The sequence below is a fragment of the Cetorhinus maximus genome, chromosome 32 (assembly GCF_964194155.1).
Source record: "Cetorhinus maximus chromosome 32, sCetMax3.hap1.1, whole genome shotgun sequence".
In the NCBI taxonomy this organism is placed as follows: domain Eukaryota; kingdom Metazoa; phylum Chordata; class Chondrichthyes; order Lamniformes; family Cetorhinidae; genus Cetorhinus; species Cetorhinus maximus.
Genome location: NC_135910.1, coordinates 18,024,625 through 18,041,151, shown reverse-complemented (window position 1 = coordinate 18,041,151; position 16,527 = coordinate 18,024,625). Strand labels below are relative to the sequence as shown.

The following is a 16,527-nucleotide window of genomic DNA, read 5'->3' as shown; positions in this document are numbered from 1 at the left end:
GAGAGCAGATTCGGGGGTGGGGGGGGCTGCTCTGTATGGAACAGACTCTCTCTGAGCCGGGGTCACTCCAGTCATTCGGATTCCTGATGTGAAGGTGTCCGGGACACACAGGGTTAAGGAGCCAGTCCTGCTGCTTGAAGGGGCTGAGTTTGCTTTTCCTTCTCCCCTTGCTCGGTTTGCCTGGTTTTAGCAGGAGGACAAGTCTCTTCCCCCACCCCCTGTGTTCATGGATCGCTCCCTCCTCAGTATCCCCCTGCTCCCTGTCTGTGCTGTTTCCAGCTCTCTCTCTGTCTCTCTCTGTGTCTCTCTCTCTATCTCTGTCTCTGTGCTGCTCCTGATGTCTGGGAGACACACACTGAGCTGCCCTTTGTGAGCTCTGAAGGATTTCAGCTTCACACCGAGACACACAAGTGAAGAGAAGCCCTTTTTGTTTTGGCCGGGGAGAGATTCCGCATGTCGGTGCGATTTGCCTGAGAGGGATCCTCACGGTTGCTGCAGACAGGAATTGGAGGGTAGGTGGAGATTTTATTTTTTGCTGCCTCAGTCCGCTTGAAGCACATTTTCTCTTAACTCAATCCCACAGGGAGAGAGAGAGAGAGAGGGGGGAAGAGAGGGAATGTTATCCCAGGGAATTCTGCTGGCTAATCTGCAGGGGGAAAAAGATGAATTAATCCTGGGGATAAATGAAACCACTTCCCAATGTCTCTCCCTGAAATCCTGCAGGGAATTGTATGTAGTTCAGCAACTAACTCCCTGGCTTTACAAACAAAAGGCTCTTTTTAAAAATATTTATATGTTTTCCTTTTTGGAGCTAAGAGATTCTTGTTACTGATGTCCCGAAATTACTCGGTCCTTATTTTCCACTTCCATTGTATGACTTTTCCAGACTGATTGGAAATTAAGGGTAAACAATATTGGTGGAATTGGGAGGAGGGGATCTGGGTGATTTCTGCTACAGATGGAGCAATTTTAAACTTGGTTAGTTTTAAGGAACCTGGGCCAAAGCCATTGTGACTGATTCCAAGTCTTGGCAAAAGCTGCAGAGAGAGAGGGTTGGTCACTCCTCACAGCAGGGGTGCAGGAATAGGAGTAAAGTTCAGCAACTCCCGCTGTGCAGAATGATTTATTTCACTGAACCGTGTTTCACTCACTGAGTGTGTGGGTCAGTGAGTAACACTTACCCCTCCCCAGGCTCTGGCTTCAAGACCCACTCCAGAAACTTCGAGGGTCAGTACTGAGGGAGTGCTGCACTGTCGGAGGGTCAGTACTGAGGGAGTGCTGCACTGTCAGAGGGTCAGTATTGAGGGAGTGCTGCACTGTCAGAGGGTCAGTACTGAGGGAGTGCCGCACTGTCAGAGGGTCAGTACTGAGGGAGTGCCGCACTGTCAGAGGGTCAGTACTGAGGGAGTGCCGCACTGTCGGAGGGTCAGTACTGAGGGAGTGCCGCACTGTCACAGGGTCAGTACTGAGGGAGCGCTGCACTGTCAGAGGGTCAGTACCGAGGGAGTGCTGCACTGTCGGAGGGTCAGTACCGAGGGAGTGCTGCACTGTCGCAGGGTCAGTACCGAGGGAGTGCCGCACTGTCGGAGGGTCAGTACTGAGGGAGTGCCTCACTGTCGGAGGGTCAGTACTGCGGGAGCACGGCACTGTCGGAGGGTCAGTACCGAGGGAGCGCCGCACTGTCGGAGGGTCAGTACTGCGGGAGTGCCGCACTGTCGGAGGGTCAGTACTGCGGGAGTGCCGCACTGTCGGAGGGTCAGTACTGCGGGAGTGCCGCACTGTCGGAGGGTCAGTACTGCGGGAGTGCCGCACTGTCGGAGGGTCAGTACTGCGGGAGCACGGCACTGTCGGAGGGTCAGTACTGCGGGAGCGCCGCGCTGTCGGAGGGTCAGTACTGCGGGAGTGCCGCGCTGTCGGAGGGTCAGTACTGCGGGAGTGCCGCGCTGTCGGAGGGTCAGTACTGCGGGAGTGCCGCACTGTCGGAGGGTCAGTACTGCGGGAGTGCCGCACTGTCGGAGGTTCTGTCTTTTGGGTGAGACATCCTGAGTCTTATTGCCTGACCTCTCGAAGGGATGTAAAAGATCCCATACGGCAGGGGCATTCTCCCCAGTATTCTGGCCAAAATTCATCCCTCAAAAAATATCAGCAAAATAACCAGATGTGGGAGCTTGCTGTGCACAAACTGCCCTCTGCATTTCCTACATTACACAGTAAGGCCACTTTCTAACAGTTTCTTGGGGGAATGAGGAATTGTTCTCTGGGTGAAGTGGGTGGGATGGGACTACAGCTTTGCAGGATTAACCTGGAGGTGGGGGGTAGGGGCAGTTGTTTAGAACAGGAAGCACCGAGGTTGTTTATCCATTGTCAGGGCAACACTGCGGAGAGGCAAGGAGCTGAGGCCTGGGCTTAATGTTTTAAGATGATTTTCAATTTCTTGGTCTTTCACTCAGCCTTTATTCTGTTTCTGTGATAGTTTTATTGGCAAAATTTCCAGTCAATGAAAAGTTAGACTAATTGTCCCAATGTAAACTTGCCCCTGTCACAATTCCAGATGCCCCTCAGTGCCTCCCAGCTCTCACTGTGGCCCTCCCCCCACCTGCTTCCCCGATTGTGGCGTGGCTGGGCAGGGAGGGAGTGAGGGACAGGCACTGATGATACATCCCCAAACAACCAGGCCAGGGAGGGCAGGAAGATCCCACGTTGAATTGCTGACCTGTTCTGAGTTGAGTGCCATTTGGGGAATGTTATAGCCGCTTTCCTCTGCACTGGCTCTGACTCAATGGATGACATTCCCACCTCTCCTCTGTCAGAAGGTTGCGGGTTCAAGTCCCACTCCCTGCACCCAATGCCGTGAGTGAGTGTCCAGTGCTGCACTGTTGGAGGTGCCATCGTTGGGATGAGATTTTTAAACCGAGGCTCTGCCTGTCCTCTCAGCTGGGTGGGAAAGATCCCAGGCGACTGTTTTGAAGAAGAGCAGGAGAGTTCCTCTCCCCACCCATCCCCCACCCCACACCCTGGGTGTCATCAAGGGTGACGTGTGAATACTGACGCCGTGCCACAGGATGATGTTGCCCAGCTGCAGAATGTAGATGAGGAGTAGGAGGGGGGGTGAGGACAGACCCTGGGGGGGAACACCAGAGGTAATGGTGTGGGAGCCGGAAGAGAGGCCGTTGCAAGTGATTCCCTGACTATGATGTGATAGATAAGGATGGAGCCTGGTGAATGCAGTCCCACACAGCAGGGCGACAGTGGAGGAGGTTTGAGGGAGGATGGGGTGGTCAACGGGTCAAAGGCTGCAGACAGATGAGGGGGGGACAGTTTACCTTTATCACAGCCACATAGGATTGACCCCCCCCACCCGACCTCCCCGGGGACCCCCTGTAAATACTGACACACTCCCCGGGGACCCCCTGTAAACACACACACACTCCCCGGGGGCCCCCTGTAAACACTGACACACTCCCCGGGGACCCCCTGTAAATACCGACACACTCCCCGGGGACCCCCTGTAAATACTGACACACTCCCCGGGGGCCCCCTGTAAATACTGACACACTCCCCGGGGACCCCCTGTAAACACTGACACACTCCCCGGGGACCCCCTGTAAAAACTGACACACTCCCCGGGGACCCCCTGTAAATACTGACACACTCCCCGGGGACCCCCTGTAAATACTGACACACTCCCCGGGGACCCCCTGTAAATACTGACACACTCCCCGGGGACCCCCCTGTAAATACTGACACACTCCCCGGGGACCCCCTGTAAATACTGACACACTCCCCGGGGACCCCCTGTAAATACTGACACACTCCCCGGGGACCCCCTGTAAATACTGACACACTCCCCGGGGACCCCCTGTAAATACTGACACACTCCCCGGGGACCCCCTGTAAATACTGACACACTCCCCGGGGACCCCCCTGTAAATACTGACACACTCCCCGGGACAGCAACAGCATTGTCAACATGAGTCTTTGTGTATATTGTTGTTGATAATTTACAATAATAACTGGAAGCCCATGTGTGTCCCTGGAGTAACACACCTTGTGCGTGTAACATGCATCGATATTCTGGCTGTTGCCGACATGTCTCAGTCGGTTACCCTCTCACCTCTGACTCAGACGATCATGGGTTCAAATCCCACTCCAGAGACATGAGCATAAAATGGAGCCCGACACTGGAGGGGAGCTGAGGGAGTGCCGCACTGTCATTTAGATGAGATGTTAAACCAAAGCCCTATCTGCCCTCTAGGGTAGGCACAAAGCTCTTGTGGCACTATTTTGTTGTACCCCATGTGTCCTGGCCAAAATCCACTCAAAAAGAAAAACCCCAAATGATGTGCTCATTACCACGTTGCTTTTTGTGGGATCTTGCTGTGCGCAAATTGGGCTGCTGTGTTTTTTTTTCTACATTACAACAGTGACTACACTTCAAAATATGGCTGGAAAGGACTTTGGGGTGCCCGGAGGCTGTGGAAGGTGCTATATAAATGCAAGTCTCCTTGTTGATGGGTCCCTTGCTCCGGATACCACAATGTCTTTTACCTGGAGATTCACTCTAGGTTTCTCCTCCCGTGCCCCCCCAGTCGGCCAGCGCAGACCCGGTCCCCGAGTATATGTGAGTTTCCAGCAGCCCTTGCGCTCCCCGAAGCCTGGATCCAAGGGCCCCAAAAAAAGCACAAACTGTTCCGAAATGTGTCTTTTATTTTTGTTTGTCAGCCACGGCCAAGCTTGCCTTGAGTTATTGTTTCTCCGTGTGGAGAGTGCCTCTCCGATAAGGAGCTGTCAGAAACGCTACGCACTTCGAACACTGTGTTCACTGTTAACACCCAACATCCCCCACACCCCTTTGGAAGTTAAGACAAGACTGGCTCCATCCAAAGAAGCAGTTGGGAAATGGATCTGCGCGGATGGGGAGATTCATCCTTCGGTTTGGCGAGGAACTGTGCCCAGGTTTGAGCCTGTGTGGCCGATCAGACCTCATCCTGGATCGAGCTGCCGGAAAGACCCTCCCACGTTGATAGTTCAGCTCAATTAAAGAGGTTAGGGATGCCAGGGGTCACAAGTTTAAGTTGGACGAGGCCAGATGGAAGTGGGAGCAGGAGAAAATTCTTTCTTTCGGGCGTTTCTGACTGGGCAGAGGTTACCTGGTTCAAGTGGTAGTTACCTGGTATCAACAGTCAGGGCCAGAGTGATCTCCTGGACTAGTTTTAGTCACTGGGGGAGACAGGTTGGGGACGGGGGAGAGGGGCTAATGGTGTCAGACAATACCACTACCCTCAGGGTAGGTGGTGGTGTTGCGGTATTATCACTGGACTCTTAATCCAGAGACCCAGGATAATGCTCTGGGGACCAGGGTTCGAATCTCACCATCGCAGATGAATTCGATGGAATTAAAAAGTCTAATTGTCAATTGTTGTTAAAAACCCATCTGGCTCCCTAATGTCCTTTAGGGAGGGAAATCTGCCGTCCTTACCCGGTCTGGCCTACATGTGACTCCAGACCCACTGCAATGTGGTTAACTCTTAACTGCCCCCTGAAATGTTTGAGCATGACACTGAGTTCAAGGGCAATTAGGGATGGGCAACAAATGCTGGGCCTAGCCTGTGACACCCACATTCCATGAATAAAATAAAAAAATTCTTTCCCCTTTAAATGAGTGTTTATAAAACAATAATTCAGCCACAACTGGATTATGTCTGATTCTGGCCAACACTTGTTCGGAAGGAGGGTTTTCAGTTATGTGGATATGTTGGGGCTGTTCTCCTTGGTGAAGAGAAGGCCGAGAGGAGATTTGATCGAGGTGCTCGAAATCAGGAGGAGTCCGGAGAGAGTGGATGGGGTTCCCATTGATGGAAGGATTGAGAATCAGAGGACACTGATTTAAGGTGATAGGTAAAAGAACCAGGGGTGACATGAGGAAAAATGTTTTCACACAGTGAGGGGTTAGGGTCTAGAGTGTAGTTCCTGAGAGTGTGGGGGAGGCAGGGTCAGCCATGGCTTTCAAAGGGGAATTGTGCAAACACTTAGAGAGAGAAAAAAATATAGCAGGGGAAAGGGTGCGGGAGTGGGACCAGCTAAATTGCTCTTGGAGAGGCAGCATGGACTCGATGGGCGGAATGGCCTTCTTTGGTGCTTTAACCATCCTATGAAATTGCTCTAAGGGTGTTTTTGGTCTCTTCAGTGGATGGGGTTAGGGTGGGAACAAGGAAGTGTATCAAACTGTGTGGGTCAGGCTGGCTGGACAGAAGGCTGGCTGAACAGAAGGCTGGCTGGTCAGAAGGCTGGCTGGTCAGAAGGCTGGCTGGTCAGAAGGCTGGATGGACAGAAGGCTGGATGGACAGAAGGCTTTTTCTGGTCCACCATTGTCTTTATGTTTTCCAGAAAGTTGTGATGAGACTAAAATGCCACCAAAACTTCAGAAAACAATCACACGGTTTACCAAGACTGATCCATTTTGCTGGGATTCGTTTCTTTTATGGGATGTGGGTGTCGCTGGCAAGGCCCAGCATTTGTTGCCTATCCCTAATTGCCCTTGAACTGAGTGTCATGCTCAGCCATTTCAGAGGGGAGTTTAGAGTCAACCACATTGCTGTGGGACTGGAGTCACATGTAGGCCAGACCATGCCCTTCCCTAAAGGGACATGAGTGAACCAGATGGGTTTTTACAACAGTTGATGATAGTTTCATGGTCACCATTACTGAGACTAGCTTTCAATTCCAGATTTTATTAGTTGAATTTAAATTCCACCAGCGGCCATTGGTGGGGTTTGAACCCATGTCCCCAGAGCATTAGCCTGGGCCTCTGGATTACTCGTCCAGTGATGTTACCACTCTGCCACCATCTCTCCAGAAAGCGTAGCAATACAGGAAAGTCCTCAATATACCATAAAGCCTTCAGTATAATATTTACTGAACCTCTGTAAGGGAGACATTTGAGTGGGTATGAGCCTATGAGTGTGCTTTTTAAACGTGTACGATTTGCGATGTTTACACATTGGAAGCAGTTTAGATGCTGAGCAGCTGCCTCCATGTTGCCCAGTCACGCTCCAGGCAGCTGACAACTGTTATACCACACACACTCCAGATACAACATGTCCCCTCACACACTGACTGAAGCTTTACCTCATATTGTGCTCCGTCTGGCTGAACTTGTTCTCTCACTGAACAATTTCTCCTTAAATCTTGTCTTACTTCCTCCAAATAAAAGGTGTGGCTATGGGTACCCGCCGGGACTTAACATTGAGCTCAACAACTTCAGACCTCCCTCCTCCCTCCTCCATCCCCACCACTTTTTATCCCCTTTTCAATATTCATTTCTATTTTTAAATTTTTATTTTTTATCCACTTGTTTTTATTTATTTCCATTTTTATTCATTGTTTTATCCCCACCTTTTATCCTATTTTCGATCTTTTTTTCCCCCTCACCCCATCTCCACAAGGATCATCTGCCACTTGTTCATGTTGTTCTTTCCAGAGTGTTTACCCTTGTCCGGCTATTACCACATTCTGCTTTCTGATCTTAACGCCACTATCAGCACCTCCTTTAGCCAGTACCACTACCATTAACACTCCCTTTGTCCATGACATCTTTGTCAATCTCTCCTTTGCCTCCACCTATCACTGGCCTTCTATCCAGCTCCACCTGCCCTTAAACAGTGCAAATTTCATCACATTTTTACTTTAGCTCTGATGAAGAGTCATACGGACTCGAAACGTTAACTCTGTTTCTCTCTCCACAGACGCTGTCAGACCTGCTGAGTTTTTCCAGCATTTTCTGTTTTTGTTTGTGTTTAAAAAGTGTTTGGCAGAGATCAAGTCAAATCCACCTCTTGTCCTCCATCTTTATGCTGGTGTTGGAGTTTGGCACAGCAGAGACAAATGTTAGTCGGAGAGTTACAATGTTGAGCGATTGACCGAGTTCACTCAGTGGCCTTGCTCCTCCTCATTTCTGTGACCTCCTCTAGCCTCCCCCGAATCACCTAATTCCGGCCTCTTAAATCCCCAATTTTAATCGCTCCATTATTGGCGGCCGTGCCTTCAGCAACCAGGGCCCTAAGCTCTGGAATTCCCTCCCTAAACCTCTCCGTCTCTCTCCTCCTTTAAGACGCTTCATAAAACCGACCTCTTTTGTCTCTCTAAGATCACGTTGTGTGGCTCAGTGTCAAGTTTTGCTCCTGTGAGGCACTTTGGGATAGTTTATTCCATTAAAGGTGCTACACAAATGTAAGTTGTTGTTGGCTTGCCTCTCCCCAACATCCTGCGGCTGTGCAACGTGCAATGGACCTAGGGTTGCCAACCCCTCCAGGATTGCCCTGGAGTTTCTAGGAATTGAAGATTAATCTTCACTCAAAAGCCTGGGGGTGGTTGGGGGGGGTGGGGGAGGGAAACAAGTGTCATCGGGGGAGGGGCATAAAGTTGTGTTTTTTAAAAAATTCTTAAGTCTTTGGTTGGTTGGATTTGTTTTGGAAATGGGGAAATGAAGCCTGTTTAGTGGTTGGTCAAGAACCTTTACATTGGGGAAGTGAAGAATCTACTCGCTCCCTGATTGGCTAAGGGAAGGTGGGCGCCAGGAGGATGGGCTTATGTGAGCGATCGATGGCAGAAGCGTGTGGGGGGTGGAGCGATCAAAGACCATGTGATGAAACCTCCAGGAGTATGTCCAACTAGAGTTGGCAACCCAAAGTATAACACCTACTCAACATTTCCACTCCTCTCGGAGAGCATTTGCTGCTAGGAGACCACCCCCTTGGCAACCCGGTTCCAAGTTGTCTTGCTTCGGCTGATCAACCAGGATGACCCTTGATGGAAATGGCTCAGGAAGGAGGAGTCAGGGGTGTGAACAGTGTTTGATTTGCCCCCTTCCCCTCCCACACTCTCCCCCCCCGCAGCTCGTGGACCCAAGAGCCAATAGAGACATTCACAGCTGCAACTCTCTCCCTCAATGAGATTAGCGAACTCCGCACTGACCTCAGAATGAATCCAGAACCTTCCATTCTGTCTGAATCTGTGTCGGATGAGGTTGTGCGGAGTCGCAATAGGAGGTCCCTGGCATTGCTGCTAAATCAGAACTGTTCCTGAATAATGAGACGGGGAAACCGAGGGGAGGTGTCTTCTGATGTGAGTCCGAGGGAGTGCCGCGCTGTCGGAGGGTCAGTACTGAGGGAGCGCCGCGCTGTCGGAGGGTCAGTACTGAGGGAGCGCCGCCCTGTCGGAGGGTCAGTACTGAGGGAGCGCCGCGCTGTCGGAGGGTCAGTATTGAGGGAGCGCCGCGCTGTCGGAGGGTCAGTACTGAGGGAGTGCCGCGCTGTCGGAGGGTCAGTACTGAGGGAGCGCCGCGCTGTCGGAGGGTCAGTACTGAGGGAGCGCCGCGCTGTCGGAGGGTCAGTACTGAGGGAGCGCCGCCCTGTCGGAGGGTCAGTACTGAGGGAGCGCCGCGCTGTCGGAGGGTCAGTATTGAGGGAGCGCCGCGCTGTCGGAGGATCAGTACTGAGGGAGCGCCGCACTGTCGGAGGGTCAGTACTGAGGGAGCGCCGCACTGTCGGAGGGTCAGTACTGAGGGAGCGCCGCACTATCGGAGGGTCAGTACTGAGGGAGTGCCGCACTATCAGAAGGTCAGTACTGAGGGAGTGCTGCACTGTCGGAGGGTCAGTACTGAGGGAGTGATGCACTATCGGAGGGTCAGTACTGAGGGAGTGCCGCACTGTCGGAGGGTCAGTACTGAGGGAGTGCTGCACTGTCAGAGGGTCAGTACTGAGGGAGCGCTGCACTGTCGGAGGGTCAGTACTGAGGGAGTGCCGCACTGTCGGAGGGTCAGTACTGAGGGAGTGATGCACTGTCGGAGGGTCAGTACTGAGGGAGTGCCGCACTGTCGGAGGGTCAGTACTGAGGGAGTGATGCACTATCGGAGGGCCAGTACTGAGGGAGTGATGCACTATCGGAGGGTCAGTACTGAGGGAGTGATGCACTATCGGAGGGTCAGTACTGAGTGAGTGCCTCACTGTCTTGAAAGAAGTGGCTAGTGAGATAGCTGATGCATTGGTTTTTAATTTTCAAAAATTCCCTGGATTTGGGGAAGTTTCCATTAGATGGGAAAATAGCAAATGTAACTCCTTTATTCAAAAAGGGAGGGAGATAGAAAGCAGGAAACTACAGGCCAGTTAGCTTAACATCTGTCACAGGGAAAGTATTAGAAGCTGTTATTAAAGATTAAAGCAGGGCACTTAGGCCTAAATCTTCTGGTCGGTGTGTGGGGGCGGGGCCCCGCACGCCGATGCTTAAAATGATACGCGGTGATGTCGGGCGTGCGTCCCGATGTCACCGCGCGTCATTCAGATCTTCAGTTTGGCGGGTGTGCAGCAGAATCGGCCGCGTGCCTGCCGAACTGAAGATAAGACCTACTGAGGCCATTGATCAACTAATTGAGGCACTTGTAAGGCTGACCATCCAACCTTAAGGTTGGTGGAAGAATGAAAATTCTCCCCTTAGAAAAATTCAAGGCAATCAGGCAGAGTCAACATGGTTTTGTGAAAGGGAAATCATGTTTAACCAATTTATTGGAGTTCTTTGAAGGAGTCACATGTGTTGTGGATAAAGGGGAACTGGTGGATGCACTGTACTTAGATTTCTAGAAGGCATTTTGTAAAGTACCAAGTTGAAGGTTATTGCAGAAAATAAATGCTCATGGTGTAGGGGGTAACATATTGCCATGGATAGAAGATTGGCTGGCTTACAGGAAGCAGAGAGTTGGCATAAATGGGTCTTTTTCTGGTTGGCAGGATGTGACGAGTGGTGTGTCACAGGGATCAGTGCTGGGGCCTCAACTTTTTACAATTTATATAAATGACTTGGATGAAGGGACTAAAGGTATGATTGCTAAATTTGCTGATGACACAAAGATAGGTAGGAAAGTAAATTGTGCAGAGGACATAAGGAGGCTAAAAAGGGACATAGATAGGTTAAGTGATTGGGCAAAGATCTGGCAAATGGGGTATAATGTGGACAAATGTGAAATCGTTCGTTTTAGCAGAAAGAATAAAAAAGAAGCTTATTATCTAAATGGTGAGAGATTGCAGAGCTCTGAGATTCAGAGGGATCTGGGTGTCCTGGTGTATGAATCACAAATGGCAGGTACAGCAGGTAATTAGGAAAGCTGATAGAATGTTATCATTTATTGTGAGGGGGAATTGATTGCAAAAGTATGGAGGTTATGCTTCAGTTTTACAGGGCACTGGTGAGACCACATCTGGAATAATGTGTACAGTACTGGTCTCCTTATTTAAAGAAAGATATAAATGCGTTAGAAGTAGTTCAGAGAAGGTTTACTAGAATAATAGCAGGAATGTGCGTGTTGTTTAATGAGGAAAGGCTGGACAGGTTAGGCTTGTATCCACTGGAGTTTAGAAGAGTAAGAGGCGACCTGATTGAAACCTTTAAGAGCCTGAGGAATCTTGACAGGGTGGATGTGGAGAGGATGTTTCCTCTTGTGGGAGAATCTAGAACTAAGGGTCACTGTAAAAATAAGGAGTTGCCCATTTAAGACAGAGATAAGGAGAATTTTTTTTCTCTGAGGGTTGTGAGTCTTTGGAACTCTCTTCCTGAAAAGGCAGTGGAAGCAGAGTCTGAATATTTTTAAGGCAGAGCTGGATAGATTCTTGATTAACAAGGGGGTGAAAGGTTATCGGGAGTAGGCAGGAATGTGGGGTTGAGGTTACATTCAGATCAGCCATGGCCTTATTGAATGGCGGAGCAGGCTCGAGGGGCCGAGTGGCCTCCACCTGCTCCTAATTCATATGTTCGTATGTCAGAGGGTCAGTACTGAGGGAGTGCTGCACTGTCAGAGGTGCTGTCTTTTGGATGAAATTTTAATTTGAGGCACTGTCTGCCCTTTCAAATGTAAAAGATTCCATGGCAGCTATCTTGGAGAAGAGCATGGGAGTTCTAACCTGTGTCCTGTCCAATATTTACCCTTCAACCAACAACACAGTAAGATTATCAGGTCATTATCACTTTGTGGTTTGTGGGATCTTGCTGTGTGCAAATTGGCTGCTGCATTTCCTACATCACAACAGTGCCTATACTTCCAAAAAAAAAAATACTTCAGTGGTGTTTTTGGACATCTGGTTGGGAAAGACACTGTATAAATGCAAGTCTGTCTATTGTTTGTCTATCTTGGATTCTGAGCTCTAATTCCAATTCCTAGAATTCCTTTTAAGGTGTTTGAAATCAAATTGTCAGTTTGTACGTTGTTGCCCTCCTTCCGCTGATGTTTGGAAATTAGCTGCAAAGGCTTATTGACCTGGGATTTGGTGGGGGGTAGAGAGTTGACCCTTTTCCCTCTTAAAGTTCCCCGGACCTGTTTTCTGTCTCTGTTGTTTGTGACAGACCTCACCTGACCCACTCTCGGTAAACTCGCTTGGCACCGCCTCCCATGCCCCCTCGGCCCTGGTTCGCCAAGGAGATCGATTCCCGTTCTTTTTGTTTTGTAACTGGTCGCTAATTGAACAAACATGGAGCAGCAACATTTAATGATCACATCGGCCATGTAATCCGCTGGGATCCTGACAAGTGCTTCAGCAGCTCCAGACGGAATGCGTGTTTTCAGCACATTTAGTGAAAACAGGAATCTGTTCTTGAGGGTAAGACTTAAGGCCAGGGCTGCTGGGAATACAGACTGCCCTGGTGCACAGATCATAGGAGGCCCCTTTCAGCCTGGAGTGCCTGGGTGGCTGAGGGAGTGGCGTTGCGCACCAGTTCTGTATAATGTGGCAGGGAGGGAGCAATTAACCGGAGCCTGGTTTCCTGCTGAGCAAGGGAGGGGTCAACACCACCTGGAGCCCGACAACTTGCATTTATGTAGCAGCCTGGACAAAGTTTTAAAAACCTCTGTGGGAACCTTGCAGTATTGTTATCACAAGGCGTTCTGGCTCGAGGGGCTGAATGGCCTCCCCCTGCTCCTAATTTGTATGTCTGGCAGCCAGTCCTGGGGCATTGCTGGCTTTTGTCTAAAAGGAATTGATGGATATGGGAGGAGACAACAGGGGAAGAGAGTAATTTAAACAATGTGGGGAGAGGCAGGGGAGAGGAATAACTTCAGTTAATCTGATTTTAAGGGTATTTTTTTTTAAGAGTTGATTTTAAGGATATTTTGAGCTGATTTGAAGGCTACAATTCTCCAAAGAGATTGAGAGACGTCAAAGGTGAAAAATGGCCCTTTGGATGATCAAAGTTCATCTCTTTGGAAGCAGTACTTGCCCTTTATAACATTCCTGGTGCTTTTAACTCCCTCTCTAGCCAACTGACTATTCCAAATACCCTTCACTCATGGACAAAGGCATCCTCATTTAAGATTGGTTTTAAATGCACTTTTCGCTAATTTGTCCTCTGACCTTGGTTTAACTCCCTCTCCCTTGGTCCAAGTCCCAAACTCAGCCGTGGGAAATAAAGGATTTGCACCTTTCCCGACCTCATCCTGAGGGTCTTTACAGCCAATGGCGTACTCTTGAAGCTTGCTCAGTGTTGTAATGTGGGAAACAGTTTTATTGTCAACACAGCACTAGTTGGTTGCACATGAAGATATTTTCTCTTCTGCTTTGATTTCCAAGCAGTCGAACCTCAAAAGCCACTAAAACTCCCGATCTGAAGGCCAATCCTGCACCAGCTCTCCCAGAAACAGAGCAACTCGGCCGTATCCTGAAGAGGCTTCATAAACCTTCTCTGCTGTTCTTTCTCCTGCTGCCAAATACTCGCCCGTTCATTGTGAGACGTGCGTCAGTTTGCAAAACCAATGCCTTGAGGGAGGGAGGGTAGATTCTCACCGTGGCACCCGGGCATGAAGATGCCACACGGCAATGGGCCGCCCCCTGTGGGGACGGGAGCGGAGATCGGGTGGTTTCTGTCGCAGGGGTAAAGTTCCTCACCAAATCCACCCGAACGCCTCATTGCTGCTGTCACGCGACCTCTGGCAATGCAGTTTTGCTTTAATGTCAAACACCTGAAAAATAAAATGGTAGAAAATGGGCAGCAGGGGCAGCAGCTATTGGGCTGAATGGCCTGTGGGCTTTGCCAGAGAATCAACCCCTTTTGAATAAGAACAAAAGAATTACAAGCAGGAGTGGCCATTGGGCCCATCAAACCTTCTCTAGCATTCAACATGACCATGGCTGACCTGATTGTGGCCTTAACTCCACTTCCCTGTCCGCCCCCCCCATAACCCTCGACTCCCTTGTCAATCAAAACTCAAACTCAGCCTTGAATATATTCAATGTCCCAGCCTCCACTGCTCTCTGGGGGAGAGAATTCCACAGACTAGCAACCCTCTGACAGAAGAAATTCCTCCTCATCTTGAATGGGAGACCCCTTATTCTGAAACTGTGCCCCCTCCTCGTTCTAGATTTCCCCCCCCCTGCCCCAGGAGGGGAAACACCCTCTCAGCATCCACCCTGTCAAGCCCCCAACACCCCCCCCCGCCGCCCCCTCAGAATCTTCTATGTTTCCATCAGATCGTCCCTCATTCTTCCAAACTCCAATGGGAAAGGCCCAACCTGCTCAACCTTTCCTCAGAAGACAAACGCCTCCAGCCCAGGAATCAGCTGAGTGAACCTTCCCGGATCCCGAGGCTGTCCCTGCCTGCTGCCTCCTTTCTGTTTTTAATGGTTGTGTTGCTATGGTAACTGTGTGACTTTATTATAAAAAGTAAAGGATATTAACTGTCATCTCTGGCAGGTGAAAGGACAGTGGGTTTGACTTGCTGACGTTGCTTTACTCCGATGAACATAGAGAGAATTTACAGAATCGGGCCATTCGGCCCAGCTGCTCTGTGCTAGCTCCACATGAGCCTCTTCCCACCCGACTCCATCTCACCCTATCGACATATCCTTCTATCCCTTTCTCCCTCATGTGTTTATCCAGCTTCCCCTTCAAATATTTGATATTCTTCCATTAACCTTTTTCCTGTTCTCCATTTCCCCCACCCCCACGACCCCCAGTCCCTTTGTTCCGTGCGCAAGAGTCCTAATTTATTCATTTGCGGTTGTGAGCGCCGCTGGCAAGGCCATTATTTATTGCCCATCCCTAAATGCCCTTGAGATGGTGGTGCAGAGCCGCCATCTTGAAAACACCCGCAACTTGCATTTACATAGTGCCTTTTGCATAATAGAATATCCCAAGGTACACCACAGGAGCATAATGGAGCAATGTTAGACACCGAGCCACGTAAGGAGATATTAGGCTGTAAGGAGAAAAAGCGAGGTGGAGAGGTTTAGGGAGGGAATTCCACAGCTTAGGGCTCAGACAACTGGGGCGTGGCTGCCAATGATGGAGTGATTTAAAATTGGGGATGCCCAAGAGGCCAGAATTGGAAAAAGTGCAGAGACCTCGGAGGGTTGTGGGGCTGGAGGAGATTTCAGAGATAGGGAGGGATTTGAAAACTCAGATGAGAATTTTAAAATTGAGGGGTTGCTTCACGAGGAGGTCGACGGCTGGAGTCCGTGTGGTGTAGGTACGTCCACGGTGTCGCAAGGGAGAGAGTTCCAGGGTTTTGACCCAGTGATGGTGAAGGATCGGTGATGTATTTCCAAGTCAGGGTGGTGTGTGGTTTGGAGGTGGCGGTATTCCCACACACTTGCTGCCTCTTCCTCGTCTTCATCATCATCGGGATTCTTCCCGTTCCACTGAGGTTAATAAAACCAATATAACAAACCTGGACCACCTCTGGCTGTATCGGCCATTCCAGCTCCATCTGTTGGTGCGCTGCACTGGGATCCCTTCAAATTCGGGACCCTTTGTGGCTGCCTTTGGGCTAGTCCTGAGGTTGCCAATGCCAACCAACCTGCCCAGCCAGTCTACAACGTTAAAGGTGGTATATAAATGCAAGCTATTGTTGTACTTGTAAAATCCCTCACTACCTCTCTCTCCATGTTGATTTATACTTTGTGGTTTTACTAATCTTGTTTCTCAGCATTAGTAAATGTCATCTTCAGTCTGATCTCACTTTATTCTGAAGCCTTTGGTGAACGCCTTTTACCCTCAGCTAGGATATATTTAAATCTCTCCCACTGCTGGCTCACTATTTGATCTGTGATTTTTTTCTTTTCCCCAACCAATTAATCTGCGCTGTTTCATTGCTGAATCTCCAGTGCAACCTTTTGTCTTGGACTCTCCTGTTTTCTTTCCGCATGTTCAGTAAGAACTTATTTTGGAATCTCCCTAATCTTTCCGAGACAACCAACTCCTAGTTCATCAACCATGAGATTTGGAAATCAATGTTAGATACGCGACACCTTAATTGAGGAAACAGTCATGGTTGGATTCGGAGAAACCTACCCCACTTCAATCAACCTTAACTTAGACTAGTCAAGGCTCACCCTTCTCCCGGCCATTATAATGACTGTTATAACTGAAAACCTCTTTAAACTGCCAACAACGCTCATTCTTTCCTTCCCACTCTTCACTGGTCCATTTAAGGTAATTGTTTCAAGGACCAGAGGGTCAGTAAGGAGAATTCTTTTTGCACAAGGAGCTGTT

General features: G+C 49.7%; 1 protein-coding gene across 1 annotated transcript in view; it reads left to right on the top strand.

The window, feature by feature from the left end:
• The first annotated feature begins 328 nt into the window (after positions 1-328).
• LOC144671305 (uncharacterized) overlaps positions 329-16,527 on the top strand; it is a 164,842-nt gene continuing 148,643 nt past the window's right edge. Inside the window, exon 1 of the mRNA XM_078533116.1 lies at positions 329-512. The gene's annotated coding sequence lies outside the window, so the exon portion shown is untranslated. The remainder of the gene's footprint in view (positions 513-16,527) is intronic.